Source organism: Tympanuchus pallidicinctus, unplaced genomic scaffold (assembly GCF_026119805.1).
Source record: "Tympanuchus pallidicinctus isolate F22 unplaced genomic scaffold, pur_lepc_1.0 scaffold1, whole genome shotgun sequence".
Classification (NCBI taxonomy): domain Eukaryota; kingdom Metazoa; phylum Chordata; class Aves; order Galliformes; family Phasianidae; genus Tympanuchus; species Tympanuchus pallidicinctus.
Genome location: NW_026294618.1, coordinates 39,709,644 through 39,729,197, shown reverse-complemented (window position 1 = coordinate 39,729,197; position 19,554 = coordinate 39,709,644). Strand labels below are relative to the sequence as shown.

General features: G+C 34.7%; 1 protein-coding gene across 3 annotated transcripts in view; it reads left to right on the top strand.

The window, feature by feature from the left end:
* ASCC3 (activating signal cointegrator 1 complex subunit 3) overlaps positions 1 to 19,554 on the top strand; it is a 257,468-nt gene that overhangs the window by 140,048 nt on the left and 97,866 nt on the right. The gene's annotated exons all lie outside the window — the stretch shown is intronic.

Sequence of the window (19,554 nt, the reverse complement as noted above, 5' to 3'; positions counted from 1 at the left end):
ATTTTTCTGTTCACTTCTGTTCACTTTTCTGTTCTATTTCTTCATATTTTCCTGTTCACTCTTAATCTCTCATGTTAATTTGTGATCTCCTTGTCTTACCTGAAGTTATAACCATATCTGGGGGCACTGGCAAGAAGAAAACCACATTATATTCTTTTATCCTTTAACTCTGAAAGTCCCCTTCAGTTAGCTGCTAGGATATTTTAGCATGCAATGCAGGTCAAAACGAAAAAGGTTGCTGAGTGTTTTCACAGTAATTATTAACTTATAACTTCACTGAGTAAGATTATTTCAACTTGAAATCATTGATTTAAGAATTATATATGGATATTGAATAGATATGCTAATAGTACATAAACATTTCAAAACAAATTTTCAAAGCTATTTGGGAAGAAGAAAAATAATAATACTCCTTATATGATTGTTTTCATGTTCTTGTATTTCATGTTCTCAGCATGAGAACACTCTTTCCTCCTCAGCTCTACAGCCCACTATTCAATTTGGCTCCGGGCAGACCTGATAGTGGCCTTTCAATATCTAAAGGAAGATTGTAAGAAAGGAGAATCTCTTTAGCAGGGTTTTTTTTGTGATAGAACAAGGGGAGATGGAGATTTAGACGGGATGTAAGAAAAATGTTCTTTATTGTAAGGGTAGTGAGGCACTGGAATGGGTTGCCCAGAGATGCAGTGGATGCCCTGTCCTTAGAGATACTCAAGGTCAGGCTGGACAGAACTCTGAGCAACCTAATCTAGCTGCAGATGTTTGTGTTCACTGTGGGGGAGTTGGACTAGATGATTTTTAAGGGTCTCTTCCAACACAAACAATTCAAGGATTCTATGGTGATTCTGTAACGAAGGTCAGATATATTTGAGAAATACATAATGTCTCTTGGGACTTTAGGTTTTCCTCTGTGATTTAACAGGTTCAAAAACTGGAAATATCTGGTCACTTGGAAAGAGCCCTACCAGAAGAAATTAGGAGACAAAATTGAATTCAGTGTAGATTTTTTCTGCCCTAGTCCCTGCTTAGTCCTCCCTTGAAGACTTTGGTTGACTCTGCTTTGGCTGTTTTCTTGCACTTTCCATCCCTGAGGATTGGTTTAGGCAAGAATTTTTATTATGAATTTTTTTTAATTTAAAAATAAGTAAAAGACCCTATGGTCTCTCATTCTTCTTTCTGGATTTGCCAAGTTGATTCTTATCCAGTATGTGAACATAATAATATTCCGATATTACTTGATATTTTTCTGTCACAATATCAGTCTTAACCGACCATGGGATTTCTACTCTCTGAGGATTCTTGTGAATTTATTCATGCTGTAAGATATACATAAATAGTCTCCCTTCAGAATGATTCTTTTAATGAAACTGAAGTTTCCATTCTGAGATAACAAAAAAAGTGTGTTCATTAACACCCTATTTGACCGTTTCTCATGATGCAGTGGTAGTTTGCATCTCACTATGTCTCTATAAAGAGATGGTAAGAATAAGTGCAATTAATTAAATTCACCTGTTGCATGAAAAGTTCTGTTCACTTACCTATTGATAGATTCCTTCTGTTGAACACAGTATTAAACATTATATATTTTTTCCATGATGCGTTTAGATGCTTGATTCAATTTTTCATTTAGGAAAAAAATATTCTCTTAGGAGATGAAAAAAAGTACTTAATTCCACAGCAGTTCTTAATTTCATTTATATTGAAAATAAGAATGCTTACTAAATGTCGTTTAATTTTATTATGCTTTGATGTCATTATTTATCTATATATACTTATTGATTCATCTATTTTCCTTTTCCAGAACCCTCAGATATCACAGTTTTGGTAAATTAGTTTGAACTTTTTAACTATTCCGTCAGTTTATTAGCCTCATGCCTGTCAGTGTTCAAGAGACATTTAGATAATGCTTTCAGTAATACATGCTTTAACTTTTGGTCAGCTTTGAAGTGGTCAGGCAGTTGGAACTAGATGAGCTTTGTAGGTCCATTCCAATTGAGCTATTTTATTCTTTTTAGCATTGAAATTCACAAATCTTCTAATATTGTTGTATTTTATTCTATCAGCAGCAGTGAAATATGCCTAATAGTTTTTTTGTAATGTATTTTCATTCCATATCACAGAAGCAGTTCCTTTTTTATCTACCAGTTTTCATTAGAATTCATATATAGTTTGTTTATACTCTAGCTTTGTCAAAAACTTGTTGCTGTCACTCTGCACCCACTGACATAATTTAATTCTAGTTCTGCTTTTGCTAATGAATCAAAAATTCCAAACGTGGTACATGTAAAGGGATGCCTTCAAACCCACATATGACACTCACAAAAATCTCTGAAAAGAAGACAGTAAGAATATGTATACGTATGGTTTTTTAAGATCTTTTCAATCATTTGTTGCTGTTGTTTAGATCTTTTATAACTAGTGAGTCATGTTTTCGGTGTAACAATCTGCTAACAGCAAAGACAGGTTTCTTAAATAATTAGGTTTTTTGAGAGGAATTTGGTGAATTTAGGCAAAATTATATTTTACAGTGCTGAAGTTGCTATTCAGTGGTATCAGCTGTTTTATGTAATACGTTTTTCTCTAGCACAGTGATTTCCAACAAGCAGGGAATCTTCTGAATCTTATTTGACTTCTGAAATTCACTTTCAAAGAAGGTTAAGATAAATTAAAAAACAAATAGAAGATAAAACTAAATGTTGCAGAAATTAATGCCACCAATATAGAGTACATATAGAGTACAGTATTTTGAGAACATAAATAAAATGTAAGATATGCTAAAACCAAAGACTACATATGATTTAGCTTAAACAAAAACAAAAACAAAAACAAACAAAAAAAAAAAAAAACAGAAAAAAAAGTAATAAATCTTTGGAAAAAAAAGAATACACAAATCTCTGAAGGTGTGCTTAATTGCTTTTTAATTTTTTTTGTTTAGTTCTCCTCTCAGTATTTGGTATGAGAAGGCAGTGGATCAAGTCCAGTTCTCTCTCTCAGTGGCTGTTTTTAATTGTTCTTTTACTAATATTTTCTTTTTAAAAAATTGTATGATTTGGGTATGAGGCCATTTCCCCTCATCCTGTCCCTGTCACCAGTGAGAAGAGGCCAACCTCGCTCTCACTGTAATCACCTTTCAGGTATTTGAAGAGAGCAATAAGGTTTCCCCTCAGCCTCCTTTTCCCCAAACTAGGAACAAGAATATTAAGTTTGTGTGGGTAAAGATGAGTGTAATCATAAAATTATGTACAGATAAGAAAAATAATTTGGAATGTTATGTAACTGTATAAAGTAATTGTTGTTGCTTGGGGAAAAATGTTACATATACAGCTGCTGATTCCCTGAGTTCAGCAAGACCAGAGATGGTCTACCCTGCACACCAACTAGGTGCCTGCAGCCAAAAGAGTTTGCAGCATCTTGATTGTTAGGCAGTATTTACTGGCTCCTGCTCAGTTTTCATTGGCAAATTGGACCTCCACTTAATAAATGTTACACATCAAACTTGAAAACATAAAAATGCTCTTTTGAATTATGGGTTTTTGTCTTTGTTTTATTGTTGTTTTTTGTTTGTTTGTTTGTTTCCAAATAAGGACCTATTAAAGCTTGAATGATGTTATTTATTTGGATAATTACCTTAAAAATGTTTTTGGTGAAGCTGTGTTGGTTTCTGCTAACTAACTACTGCAAGGATTTTTCATTCTCTATGTATGGGTATTCAGAGAACTGTGAGATTAAATTTGAATTTGCCATGTGCAGAACTGTCATTATTGTTTCTATGCTTAAGGTTGCAAGCTCTGTTTTTGGTAGTTGGTCTGCTACAGATTCTTCCCTATCTTTATTTACATAGGAAAAAAAAAAATCAACAGTGTAGAAAGTTAACTGTGTAAGTTGGCTTGGAAATTTGGAAGTTCTAAAATATTGAGAACTGCTGACAAAATACTGAAAGCATAGCAGTGGATGACAAACCCTTAGGGTCTAGAATTTAGAAAACCAAGAGTTTTGCAAAAGCCTTTCTAGTCTCTTTGTAATAATACTTGAAAAGCAGTTAGCTCTGGAATCAAAGGCAGTTGCATCAATGATGAAAAGTACTGCGCATTTTATGTCTGTGAGGGTATTCTGGCTTTAATATGCATGCATTTTGTAATAAAACAAAGAATTCCAGTGCAAAGTCTTTGATTCTACAGATCACTTTTTTGAAGTATTCTGCTGCTTTTGTTTATCAAGGACAGCAATCAGAAATCTGAACACAGTTTAGGACCTTAAATTCATATAGCCATGTTTTCATTTAAACTGTAGTATTGCTAAATAATTGAAATAAGTCCTAATTGGTTTGCAGTTGAAGGGTACAAATGAAAAACCTATTGAAGGTAATGGGAAAGAGACTGTTGGCTTTGTAGTAAGCCCTAAGGACACAGCTTAATACAACACCAAACAGTGTTTCATAGGAAAACACAGGACAATATTTGGCAGAGGTGGATTTTCAGCAAGCTTCTGGAACCAAAATCAGTAACAAAATGTCATTCTGTGTCATGGTGTTTTATAAATTAAAAATAATTATATGAGCTTACCAGTATTATAATTCTCTTAATGTCCCTTATGTTCAGAAATGGTTTTCCGGACTCTTGATTCCATAGTTAGAGCAGAAGAATGTTTTTACAGCCACACAGCATTAAATACATGTCTGGTTTCTTGTGCCTGGGCAGATAATTTTGAAACACTTGTAGTAGATATTCTCAAGTACACTCTTAGATTTTGTATTGGTTAGGTAGCATATTCGTTGAAGTAATCACTAACATCTCTTGTTAAGGAGTATAACCAAGACAGTCATTGTAAGAGACTTCTATCCTTTCACAGTATTGTACTGGTCTGAAGAATTCATTGATCCATAGTGAAAAGTCAGAGGGAAACTTGAGGTTATTTTCAACCACAGCGTTAGGATCGTAATTTGCACAATGCGTGAACCCTGCAAAGGACTTCATTATGAATCTTCTGCTCTCTCTCACTTACAATTATGATTTACCTGTTAAAAGTCTGTGTTTATTGTATTCTATGATTCTATGAATTGTTTTCTACTTGTATTGATCCTAGAAACCTAACTATTTCGGGTGAGTTTTAAACATCTGTCATGCTCATAGTCATGCACAGCAACATGTCACAGTTCTGTTTAACATGATAAGGAGGCACAAATTCCGTGTTATATATCTGCATTTTTGCAGAAAAAAATAATTAAGTTCATTGTATTCCTCCTTTTTTAAGTTTTTGGGGTGTTTTTTTTTTGTTTTGTTTTGTTTGTTTTTTTTTTTGCAGAAGCAAGTAATTCTTTACTCAGTTGAAAGTCTATTAATACCTTTTTCTTACTGACATAGTCCAGTTTCTTTAAATTTCAGATTTGCACTTGTGGAAAAGATAAATAATAAATGAAAAAAAAAAACCAAAAACCACAGAGATTTATGATACTAAATGAGTAAGGAAATGGGTGGAAGTTGCCAACAAAACTCACAACTCTCATAAGCCTTTGTAAAGAAAGGTAAAATATTAATTAAGAATATAAAGAATATAGCTAGAGCATAGTGAACAAGTTGTATAAGAAGCTATCAACATGCAAATTCATATTGTAATGTAAAATTTCATGTACTTTTTATCATGACACAGAAGTAGTTAATACTAGAAAACTAACTTCAAAAAAAGGAATTTGGTTTTACATATGTATGAATTTTAGCTCTCAAGAGAGCTTAGTTTTTGGAGAGGGTTGTGTAACTACAGGAATGTGTTGGTGTTTGTTACACATAGTCTAGAATTTCATTTGAATTCTTTATTGAATGGTTTGTGGCATTGAGGAAGAAAGCAAATGTAAAATATCTAAAAATTATTTTTCTGTTCTGGGAGTAAAGTTAGTAGGAATAATTTGAGGTGAACCATATTAGTAGTAAGTGGGTGAAAAGCTATTTGAAATTCAGAGTTAGTTCATTTTCAGATTGGTTTTTAATTCTGAGTATTGAGAGCCATCTTCTGGCCGCACTTGTTAGTGCACATCCATGATGCTGATTTTATGGCAGCTAAAGGACTTTGGCTATAGAACATTTTGAACAATGAAAATTAAAAATAAATGTACTAATATTAATTGTTCTCTGCTTTGAAATATTTTTTTCATGAGTAATGATTAAACACAATGTCTCTGTGGGGCAGGAGGACATAAATACATTCTACTTCCTACATCTTGTAGCATCTTAAGCTGGGAGGTTGTCCATACAACAAATGGATAGAAATAGCTTCCCTAAGTCATAATTTACATTGCTAATCTTAGATGGATGAATTTTGAATGGTCTCCCTTACAGTGCTTGTGTACTTTCAGTGCACTTGGTCTACATATTAGTGGTAGGAACATCAGGAAATGAAATGCTTCAGGAAACTTCACATGTGGTACTGAAAAAAAAAACATAGGAAAATCTGCTTGACCTGAAGGACTGTTTCTTTACATTCATAGGAAATTTTGAAGATACGTTACTCCTCCCTTTCCTTCCATTTTTTCTTCCTTTTCTCTTTTTGCATACATTAGTGGGTGACAGTATAAAGCACAACTTGTAAAAGTTGCATGTGTAGTAACCATAATGTATAATAGACATTTATAATATATAGATGTATGATGTATATATAATAATTTAATAAGTATACATTATTATTACATAATAATGTAAACTTGCTGAAAATAAAAATTCTTGAACCAATCCATGTTTTAGCAAGCAAGCTAAAAATTTTATCTGGCAATTTAAACAATTTATTTTCCACATGTGTTAGAAAATAATTGTTTTGATTACTGGAATAGTTGATAGTAAACGAAACAGTCTCCAATATTTGTGTTAGTGGAAATCTTTTTTTCTCTCTGACTGAATTTGTATACTGAGGACTCTCAGAGAACTTTGGCATTTTACAGACACTCGATCCGTCATTCAGAAAAGTCATTAATTTTACTCTCAAACTAAAAATATAATCAATAATCTTACAAATTTGCACAGATAAGAAAAAACCACTTAATGACTGCTTGCATTTTTTATTATTAGGGGAAAAAAAAAAATTGAGATTTATAAGGAATTGAATTCCACCATTTGGGATTAAGCAAAAGCAGTTTGGGAAAACTTCAGTTATACAGTGTTCTGATCAATTTTATAACACTGCCAGAAATTGTTTGTTGTCATACTTTTAAGTAGCACTATGACCTATAAGGTTATGACAGAGTCTGTGAATCAATTGCTTAGCTTTGTCTTGGTGAAGAAAGAATGGTGGGAATGTAACATTTTATGGGGAAGTGCATGGTTATATTTGGGAATTCTGATGAGTTGGAAATGAATTTCTGATAAATAATGCCCCCAGGTAAGTTGCTACTATCACCAATAGAAAGGATGAAAACTCTCCATTCCTTATTTTTACTGTAACATTCCTTGGTTCTGTTGTATTCAGGCATTTAAAGCAATAGAACGATCTGATTAATTTTCACGTGTTGGGCCATTAACTTTTCAATTGTTTCTTCAGTTTCTTAGTGATAGCACATACTCAGTATCAGAATAAGCAGAGATTAGTGTGAGGGCAGATAATGCAAATTCAAGTTGGTTCCAAGTTACTGTGTTACTGTGAATGATAAGAGCTATTGTTGATAAGCCTCACCTGCAAGTGTTGCATTGCCACTTGAGCTGGTTACAGTAGAAATTTGTTGCAATGTAAGATTCTTTGTGGGTCTATTTTGTCTAATTCTCTCATGGATAATTTTTGGTCATTAATCTAAATCTAGAATATGACCCCTGAGTGGTTTCCATGGTGACTTATCATGCAAGTTTTAGGAGTCTGCACATTATATCTACATATGCATGTTGCATCTGAATTCCCGTTGCTGGGGTTCAGCACATTTTGGGCAGCCAAGAGAATGACTGAGCTCAGCCTGGGGCAGAAATGGAGCAGGCAGGGAATTGCAGGAATTCTGCAACCAAGCCTCTGCTGCCAGACCACTGTGAGGATTGTTGGGACTCCTACTTCAGTTGTGCAGATCTGCATGAAGGCATTTAAGTATTGGTGTCATAATCTCAAACTGAGCTGTGCCAGAGCAAGCTGCTGGCAAGGAGGTGTATCTCAAATGGTCGGGCGCTGTCTTTACTTTCTAGCAGCACTTCTCCGAATCAGACAACATTAGCTGGCCATTTTATCAGCTTTAGTGGTGTACAGATTAAACAAATATGATGGAACTATGTAGTTATCTCAAGTGATGTGTTCTGTAGTAGAGTAGGAAATCTTTTCTAGCTTGCTCTCAAGATGAAAAGGCAGTGCCAAAAACTGTAAGTCATCAATCTGTTTCTATAAATCAGATTAGAAAGTCTGTCTGATACTATCACAGATGACAGGTACAAGAGGTTTTCCTCTGGTGAATGGTCATTTGGAATAGAGAAAATAACAGCAATGCATAAGCATAGCCTCTGGGTTTCTGTTCTGTGTAAAATTTGTGTATCAAGATAATTAGCCATTTCATACTTGGAGCTCAAAAAAAGAAAAAAAAAAAATTAAAAAATTAAAAATTACCTGAAATCCTCAAATACAAATTAACTAAAAGAAGTACTTCTGTTGAGTAGCTTCAGAAGTTTAGATTTAAACATGTAAGCCAGTTTCTAATGGTGCTTAATGATATAATGATATAATTGCTTTATAATATACTTAATATAATATTTTATATTATTTATTGATATTATTATTTTGTATTGTTTACATTACTTTTATATGTCATATGATATTTTATGCTGGCTTTCAAAGTGCATGAGAAAATCAAGCAAAATAATAAAAGCTTTAGAAATGTTTGGCATGCTTATCCAATTAAAAACCCATAGGGATTGCACAAATCAAAGATTCTCCATTCCTTTTAATCTGATTTTAATTCTGAAGTCAGTAATAACATCTTGAAACCACTGAAAACTGATATCCTGGTGATGATTTTATGGTAAATACGTGTAACAAGACTCCACAAATGTGACAATTGCCTTAGAACTAAGCTGTGGTATTGGGTTCACTTCTTTGGATTCAGACGAAGTTTCTCTTCCTCCATGTTGCAAAGCTATTACTATATCTTGAAAGTGATTGTAGTTTGTTGAAGTGTTATTTTACATAGATGGGACTAGTTTTCTTTCTTAATGTAAGGGATGAAAATCCTCTTAATATATTTTTTTATTTCAACTCCAGTTATTTCTGTCATTGAACAGTATAGAGATACTCAGTTCTGAAATGTTATTGCTTACTTCAAGCAGTGAAATATACAGATAAATTAATTTTAACGGAATTGTTTAGTATTTGCTTTTTTCTAAGTCCTAACCCCCCAGCAAATGGAGCATTACAGATACAGATTCAAATTTTTTTGCAAAGCCTTTTGAGTTTGGACTGCTCTTGAAGAAGGCAGGGCTGTGAAATGAAGCATGTGAAGGATGTAATGATTAGAACAAATATGGCTATTATACAGAAAACTTAATATAATTAAAAGATTAAAGAAAATGAAACTTACAGTACAGTTTTTAACTCTTTTGAACTGTTATTAGCACTAATGTATGCACATTAGGTAAACAGATTATGAAAAATGGAAATGAATCCAGGCTGGAGAGGGACTGGCAAACCAGCACAGCAACCCTCTTGTCACTTGTGTACTGCTGTGCACTGCACTGAGAAAGTAGCAATCTCCTTTCTCCCCCTCTGCTAGGTAATTAAGTTGCCATGGTATGCTTGATATAAATGAGAATTTTTTTTTAATATACAGTCTGTCTGCTGTGTGGGCAAAACATTTAAACTTAGCTTGCTGAAGAAACTGTTTAGACTGCTTTAAAGTAATGGTGTATGAGTTACAGAATCTTAACAGTAGTTTTGACAGAGGATTTCTAATCTAGTTTGCAAACCGCAGACAAAGGAGATGGATGAATTGGCACAATACTTTTTCACTTTTTCACTTTTTCATGGTGCAAGTGTATTATAAAAATTATTTGCACAAGACAGTAAACGTTCCTTTACTGAAAAGATTGAGCAATGTGTGATTTTTACATGCTTGAAGAATGGTAGTGTAGCGTATAATTTCTCAAAGTCAAAATTAATTATACTTAATTGTGTCTTCTCTATGATTTTTAAACTTAACAATTATCTTGTAGGCTTCATGAAATATGAAACATAAAGCTGGTAATTGACATAAAATAATTGAACTATAAAGGCTGGATCTGTTGGTTGGTTTCCATTTCTTTGTTTTGCTGAAGTAGAGGAGAGGGCCACAATATTAAAACCTATTTCTTCCAGTGGATAGAGTTTAAAATCACAAGGGATCTTATAATTTAGCAGAGGTCTATGGAAATATGCCTTCATTTGGCATTGAATCTGGCTATGAAGTCAAGCTCTTTGAGCTGCTCCTTTCTTAAAGCAGCTGGTTTCATCTGGTAAAAAGCGTGATAGTTGTCCCTGTTTGACAATCAGTCTCTAAATTCCCAGGTCTGCTGGCCAAAAGAGCATAGTTATATAAACCTTTTTGTTACATCACTTATTAGGTGCTACTTCTGTGCCCTTTCAAGTGTGCAAAAAATTTGTGTTACCTTTGAAACTGACTTTGAACAATATTTAATAGCCCACAGGCTTCACAGTTAAGCTCTGACATTGAAGAGATTCTGAGAGAAGCTTGCTGGTAATTTAGAGTAAAACTAACAAAAGAGACAACATAGTTGCCAAAGGTGTGATAATAAGCTGACTGCAGCATTGATAATAAGTATTAGTCTTATGGAGGTCATTTCTAAGACACGTTCTTTTTCTCCTGAGAGTGGAGTAGGAAAAAATATGAACCAGTAAGATGAAGATAATTCTGAGAGAGATGAAGTTATGGAAATGTGACGGAATGTGCATTTAAGTCAGGACATGGGCACAAGGCACAAAAAATTCATGATGAAGCAGGTTTCAATGTGCCCAAGAACAGATCTGTTAGTTTCTTAAGAGATTTTTTTTCCCCTGTTAGTACTTTACCAGATAAATTATCACTCACAAATTGTGAGATGAGATCATGTGAACATTGTAGTATGGAAATACATAAATACCTAAACATTTTTATTTTCTTTCAAGATTTCTCAAAAGTGATTTTCTTTGCAAGATTTGATATTTGGCGAGAGTGAGCTACATTTCAAATCCTTAAAATTTTCTTACATAGGACATAGAAGGAATGAAACATACAGTTCTGATACTTGTTTAGTATACTGTTAGCAAAACAAAAAATGTGTGTTAACTTTTTATGGGATGCTAATTACGTTATGAATTTTCTTGCATTTTTTTAATCAACTAGGATACATCTATCAGAGCAAAAATATTTTAACATGCTGCAGATGTGCTGATATGCTAGTTTGGTTATCTTTTTTTCCTCTAAAAGTTGAGATTACGTGGTTCAAATAACTTAATGAATGGAGGGTACAATTTGACGTGTTTAATTTAAGAACTTGTACTACTTTTATTTCATTGACTTGCATTTTCCTTAACCAGTCCTGCTTGGCATTATGTTTACTTCTTCCATCTAGAAGCTAGAAGAACGGGGGAAAAAAAGCAAGCTGCGATGCCAAATCAAAAGGCATTTAATGCCTGTGGTGCCTTTCCTTTTAAAAGGAAACAGTTATTTTCCTGTTTTAAGATAAAATTTTAGCTTTTCATGGTCACCATGCTCATGCTAGTGTAAAACTGCTTGAAAACTGCATAGATTATTAATTCATACTTCACTCTTACAATTATCTGCAAACTTGTAAGAGAAATTCCATTCTTCTCAATAGTCTTTGAACGTCACTTTGCACAGGAGGGAAGTTGTGGCAGAACTTTTATAGCTTAGTTAGGAAATGAGAAATATACTTGATGTTCACAGATGCATTTGTTTTTTCTTTTAGGGGTAATAATGTATACTTTTGGTGAGGATTTGCACTAAAAATAATGATGAGAAGTCATAAGTAAGCTGCAGCTGTTCTGGAAAGACCTTGGGAACACTTTCTGCTTTAGGTGTCTCAGAGTAAAAATGCATCTAATATTTTCATCACTCAGCAGAGTGGCAGTTTTGAGTATTACAGAGAAGCAAAGGAGATTTTCTCAAATATAACAAATACATTTACAGAAACAATGCAATATCAACTTTCAATTGAAGCGGAAATATTGAAATCTCTGCACAGTTAAGCACAGAAACGAAAGGTTTAACTAGGTCTCCAGAGGATGTCAGTGTATGAACTGAAACTGGTACAAATTTATCCTGTCTGTTGCCATACTGCACTTGCATGGCATCAAACTCTCACTGTATCATTCTTCTCATTGCTGTATATCTTCCTTACTAGTTAATTTCCCATCAGGAAACAGAAAATGTCTTCTACTATCGGCAAATCAGACCAAGACTGATCACTCTGTGCACTCCAAGTGGTTAACAAATTTGACAGCAGGACTTCTTGTCTGAAGGGCAGAGTATAAATATTTTTCAGAATTTTTCTCCCCTCTGGGAGAACAGTATGGCTCTGAATTGATGAGAAAGAACATGAAGATTTACTTCATTTTGCATGCATTTGAAATTCATGTCATAAAATTAAATCCATTTTAATTGATGTGCATTAATGTCTTTATAAACTGGAATACTTTAACTTCTTTTTTAACAAGATTTGATATTATTTAGATATAGTTTTCTGCTCAATGTGAAGTCTAGATTTGCACTGAAGCAATGCAAAAATGTCCTTAAATGATATGTATTGTGTTTTCTTTAAACAATAGAAACGTGCTTATGATTTTACAAACTATGAAAAATATTATCAGCGATTCAAATGTGTTGTTATATTCTTCCTGTGTTTTCATTCATCTTTGGCGCTAAAGCTAGATTACTATGAACAACGTTTCCTTTGTGAACCTAGTGCAGATTGCTAGTTGTGTTTACACAGAATAATTCTTTTTTAATTTTAGACTCTTAATGCTCTTTATGAGTATCATTAATTCATATAGTTGTAAGGCACCTCTGTCTGGTTTTAACTGAATTATTAGGTTGCATTGGTCCACGTTGCAAAATTCTAATTCAAATTGAGTTAGTGTGTTATCTATACAAAGATAGACAGACTGGTTTTGGTGTATGTTCATTTGTTTTTTCCCTCTGGTGCAGGTAGGCATTAAGAGAGGCAAATCTGAGCCAGCAGTGCGCCCTGGCAGCCCAGAGAGCCAACCATACCCTGAGGTGCACCAGACCCAGCACTGCTACCAGGCAAGGACAGGGACTGTCCTGCTCCGCTCTGCGCTGTGTGGCCACACCTCCAGCACTGGATGCAGTACTGGGTGCCATCAAACAAGAAGGACCACAGAGTGTCCAAAGGAGGGCTGCAAAGATGGGAAAGGGGCTAGAGGCATGATGTGTGAGGAACAACCGAGGTCCCTTGGTTTGTTCAGCTCAGAGCAGAGGAGCTGAGGGGGAGGCTCATGGCAGCTTCAGCTCTTCACAAGGGGAGCGAAGGTGCAGCGCTGAGCTCTGCTCTCTGGTAAATGAGATAGGACCAAGGGAAACATATGAAGTTGTGTCAGGGAAAGATCAGGTTGGAGATTAGGGAAAGGTCCTTCACCAGAAAGTGGTGGGCATTGAACAGGCTCCTGAGCTGTTGGAGTTCAAAAAGAGTTGGGACAACTCAGCCATATGGTTTGAATTTTGTCTGGTGCTGTGTGGAGACAGGAGTTGGAATCAGTGATCCTTGTGGGTTCCTTCCAGTTTAGGATACTGTATCACTGCATGGATACATTACACAAGATAAAGTTCAGAAGAAAACCAGTTGTAATACTGTAATTCAGAAAATAACTCCTGGTTCCTGATGATTACACTTGAAGAACTATTATCTTTACATTGATAGAATGTACGGTGGAGGAATGTGTTTAAGCAAAGCAATCACACTACTCTCCTCTTTCTCCTTCAGAGGTATTTTTAGAGCACTTTATAGAACTTGAGATGATTTCAGTAAATTGATCAGAGCAGTAACTCATAGGTTTAAACAGTTCTAACTTTAATGCCCTAACTTAAATCTCCAGGGAGAGACAATTAAATTATTGACTCTTCCAGGAGAAATTCAAACTGATTCACATTTGTTTGCTAGAATTACCTTCTTCAAATACTATCTTGCTGGGTACCCACTAATTATAACTCAGTAAAATAGTGAGTGTTAGACAGAGATATTATATTGGGATAACTGTACAAAGTTAATAGCTAGATACAGTAAGAGACTGGAGATTTAGAGAATGAGTGTGCATACTTATTAAGTAGAATGGTATATCGGCCAGCCTACATTCATCCACAAATGATCAGTTAGGTCATGTAAGTCCTCTTTGTTGAGTAAAGCTCTCAGTAATATTTGAGTTCTTCACAAGAACCAGCCCCAGTGTGATCAGGCAGTTGATAACAATGCTGTTGTTCCCAGGGAAGGGCAAGGGAGGTAATGTGAGGGCATATCAGTACAGAAGCACTATCTCAGTCCAACATGTTAAACTGTTGTGTATATTTTTAAGGTGAGCTTCATGACTAGCTTTTTATATGTAACTTAGGTTTCTACTGCCAGATTAAACTGCAGCTTTATTTCTGTTAATACAAAATAGCCAGTGAACAAATATCCTGTCATGTGTAAAATAAACAAAAAACCAACTCTCTAGTTTCATAATTTCTAAGCCTGCAAACCCGCGGATGTTTAATGCCATTTCTCACAGTCCTCATATGTACAGATACGTCCTGTTAATTATATTTGTATTTATGGACAGGAGTAGGCCCAAAGATGGAATCTTCAACTTGTTTTTTCATTCTGCATTTCTCAGACCCTCTTCACTTCCTTAGTGGATCTTACTTTAATCTAATGAATTTTGAAAGGCATTCAGTATTCTTTAAATAAGTCAGGTAGAGCATATTCAGCATTACAACTAATTTGAATGAAATAAAGAAGGCTTTTGTCTTCTTGCAGCTTTAAGAAATGTAGAAGCTCAATAAAGGAGTTACAGCGATCTCTTAAGGAAAGATACAAATTCATTGTTTTGGAAATAACTGAACATTCATCACACAGTAGCAGCATTAATGGAAACAGCCTTCAGTACCTTATTTTGTTTGTTTTAGGTGTTTGTGATATCTACGTTGAGTGCCAGCACTCAGCAGATGAGGCCAACAAGGCTCATAATTTGTGGAGTGCTAGGACAATGCAAAGAACAAAGGATGAGAATAAAATGCTCAGCATTGCTCAAACCAGTGAACAAATATGATGGTGCATTCTGAGCAAAATGCAAGTGCTGCCCTATTGTGAACTCTGCAGAGGGAAAATTATGATGATTGAGTCTTACAATCAGAGGAGTGAGGTATTACTGCAGTAGGGCAATCGTGAGAAAAATCCTAGAATAGTCTGTGTAATTTCCTTTGCTAGAAGGAAATTCATTATTGTTAAAAAGTGTTATTAGGGGGGAAAAAAACACAGGAATTCAAAGTTGCAAACATATTTTCAAAATTCAGAAGCAGAACGGAAGAAGAAGTAATCTACAGAAAGAAAAATAAAATCTGATTTTATTAATTAATGGCAATCTTTGTTCAAGAAAAGTGTACCAGTCTGAGATCAGTGAAGATACTAACTTTTGTTTAACCTATTAAGAAGTAAATTATTGGTAGCTGCTTCTTGTAATCAAACTTTATTACCTTTTTTAAAGTTTTGTTTTGTTTTTTCTAGGTAAAACAAGAAAAAAAAGCTATGAGCCTATTGAAAGTTTAATTCTTGATGGTTTATTCAGGATAGATATATAGTTCAGATAAAAAGCATATGGTGCATGGTCTGTAGGAATGATAACACCTTTGGGATATCAGGTACAAGTAAAGGAAAGGAAGAGTAAGAAGGAAGTTATCTTTTTTGTTGCTGATTTAAGTCTTTGGTGAAATGCCCCAAGGCTTGTTTAAATGTTCAGGTGTCTGTTTGCTACATATACCTAATTTTTTGTCAAAATTAAGTACATTCCTCCATGTCTAATTATGACATTTTTAATGTCTTAATCAAGATGAGCATGAAATTTAGAACTTTTAAAGGAGAAATATGGGTGGCAGCAAGCTAAACTAGGAATTTATTTAATACATGGTTTATTAGATGCATGTGCACATATAAGCAGAGGTCATAAATCTGCAGCCCTCTTGAGTGATATGGGCGAGGAAGGAAAATCAATTCTAATCAGATGACCACTGCCCAGAGGTCATAACAAGTTCTCCATACACCTGAGGCACTTAGTAACATTTCATATAAATTTTAAACAAAACACTTTAGTCTGTAATAAAGAAAGATGAGGGATACTCTAGCATTTCATTTCTATTATATATGTAGGGCACTCTAAAAATAGTGCCTCCTATTTATTTTCATGGAAACAGCAACAGATACAAAGAGCACAATAATACTGATAGAATTCTCAGCTACACAATCTCTTTTTCAACATAGTCACCACTGTTAGCCATTCATTTTCATCAGCAGTGAACAAAACCTACATACTGTGCTCATGAAAATCTGCATGGCTGTCCAGAATGCGGCTTGTCCTTCGCCACCCACTAATCCACTGTGCTCATACCCAGTAGTCTCCATAAACATTCAGCAAGCATCAGCGAATGCCCATGGGTATGATTTTCTTCCACGTGGAAGAATTTAGTGACACACCTTTGCTTCATACATACTTCCATGTCAGATGCCATTTTGTTAGACTGCCTCTCTGCCATCATCTGTCACATGGCAACAAATTAAGGAATATGGGCAAAATGTCAATACAATTAATTAAATCATCAGTATATTCAGGTTAGGTTACTAAATTTTAGTAGCATGTAAATATTCTTTCTAAACACAATTATTTGGTATAGCTGTAACTGCATGATTTTACACGATTTTGTACTTGAATTCTAGTCGGACTGTCATTGCTGTGTCTTAGTGTGTTCTCTCGCACAAAATGTTCCCTTTTCCTTTTTTTCCTGTGTTCACAAGTTCCTTTCCCTGAACTAGTGGTATATTCTAGTGGTTCATATAATTATAAGAGAAGGCTCTGGAAGGACCTTATAGCAGCCATCCAGTACCCAAAGGGGCCTACGGGAAAGCTGAGGAGGGACAAGGAACAGAACTAGGGGAAATTTTTTTTAACTGGAAGAGAGTAGATTTAGACTAGACATCAGGAAGTAATTCTTTACTGAGAGTGTGGTAAGACGCTAGAACAGGTTGCCTAGTGAAGTTGTGGATGCCTCCTCCCTGGAGGCATTAAAGGCCAGGCTGGATGGGGCTGGAGGGATGTTTCCCATCCTATAGTAGGAGGTTTGGAACAAGATGATGTTAAAGGTCCCTTCCAAACCAAACCACTCTATGATTCTATAAACAAAAGTTTTCTCCCTTATATAGCAAAATATTTGATTCTTCTAGTTTCCTATTTCTAAATTGGCCCATTTTTTCCATGAGAGACAACATAAGCATTAGGGTTACAAACAGAAGTATGTAATTTTTTTAATTGTGCCAGTTTAAGATTTTCAGCTACAGGTAATTTATGGAGTATAATTTTTGGTATTGAATAATTGTGCTTTTTGAAAAATAGTTATCTTAATATCTGCAAAATAGATGCGTGAGACCCACGACACAAGCAAAAAAAGTAGAATTTCTGACAGTTGTTTTATCACATACAAATTTTGCTTTTATTAAGATTCAAGTTAACTATGTTGTTTAGTGCTTACAGCAAGTTCTGAATGTAGTCAAGATCAATCTAAATTGTTGTGTTGCAATCATTTATTGCTTTTCAATGAATTCTGAAGTGAATTTTCTTCATACCTTTCGTCTGTGGGATTTGTTGTTGATGTATTATAAATGCAATCTTTGGTGCCTTTGTGTTCATTATAATGTATTTGTTTCCATTCTCAGTCTCATAAAGGAAATGTGTCATGAACTGTTTCTGTTTTTAATTCAGTTTTTAAGCATTGTATCATTAATTATATTTGCCAATAATTAATGTACAGATAAAATAGGAGTTTGATTTCCGTTAAGTGAATAGGAAATAATAATGCCTAAAACAGAAAAGATTGGATACTGAGAAGTTGAGAAGCGTGAAGCTAGGGAAAGTGTTTTTCCTACAGTATTTTTCTTTTCATGTTGTCTTTTATAGTTGCATTCCCATCTTCCTATTTATTTCTGTGTTTGCAGAGACTTATTATTCATGTTTGGCAGTATGCCAGTAATACAAACTGTATTTTTCTTTACCCGGTCTGTATCACTTAAGTCAAGTTTGAGTGGTTGTGCATCAGGTACAAATAAATATAAAGGTTGGGGAAAAAAAAATCATAATTTGGTCTAGAATTAATTCACTGTAATCTGCTAAAAATAGAGTGGTAGGGAAAAAAAAAAGAAAAAAGAGAAAAATATGTGGCCTATAGAAAAGTTCTCTATTAACAGTAATAATAAAGAAAGGGAGAAAGATCAGCATCATCATTACAGGAACCCTTCTGGTGTCATAATTAGCAGTGATCAGGTTTGGAAGACAGTGGTTTGGGAAAGAGATGGGATGAAAATAAAAGGTGTTTGTGACAAATCAATACTTTGAAATACGAAGACCTGAGGAGCCAGTAGCCAGGGTCCAGGGTAAAAAGAGGTTGCATAGAGAGTGGCCTTTGTGGCCTTGTATTTAAACTTATAAAAGCTTATGTGAAGGTCTTTTATTCTAGTTTACATCTGGGCTATTCTTCCTTTGCTCCTGTCATCTTAGTTGTAATAAAAGTGCTGTATTTTTGTGATACTTGAATTTTGGCCTAAAGCCATGTTTCTGAAAAGAAAGAGTGTTGTTCCCAGTTGTATACAATGACATGAGCTTTGGTAGTGTGGGTTTCCTGTGTTTGTGCTTTTTTCCTTTCGTGCTCCTTCTGGAAGGTGTGCTCTAAAATGATTTGAGTTTTAGATTTTAGTGTATGAAGGGGAAAAATACTAGCTTTTCTCAACTCTGAGTCCCTTTTTAATTCAGGAGAAGCATAGTAAAGCTGACACTCAGCAGTAAGGAAGACATTCTTACATGCATCTTATGCAGAGGGAGGCTGGAGGATGTGAGATTTTTCCAAACTGATATGCCAGCTTCCCAGATATGGGAAAGGTAAAAATGAGGGGGAGGTGATCAGTTTGGTTACTTGTTGTTAGCTTCTTAATCCATTCTGTGCCAAGATGCAATGGCAGGAGATGTGAATGGTATGCCTTCCTCTGTGTGGCCTGCTATTTAAGCCTGTTTTAGCTGCCTTCGTACACTGAAAGACTTGTAAGGAAAAGAGGTATGTGAATTGTCCATTTCAGTGTCCATACTGGTTATCAGGAGATTTGGATCTCTGTTTACATTAAGCTGTATTTTTAAAATAGTATTCCTTTGAACAATGAGGTGTGTTGTTTGGAAAGCATGAAAATTATTCAAATTCATTTATAGCAAATTGCGACATGTTGGTGCTTAGAAAAAGCTCAGTGTTAATATAAATGTTTCCTTTCATATGACTCAGAATGATATTCAGTGGTTTATTTCCCTGTATTTTTT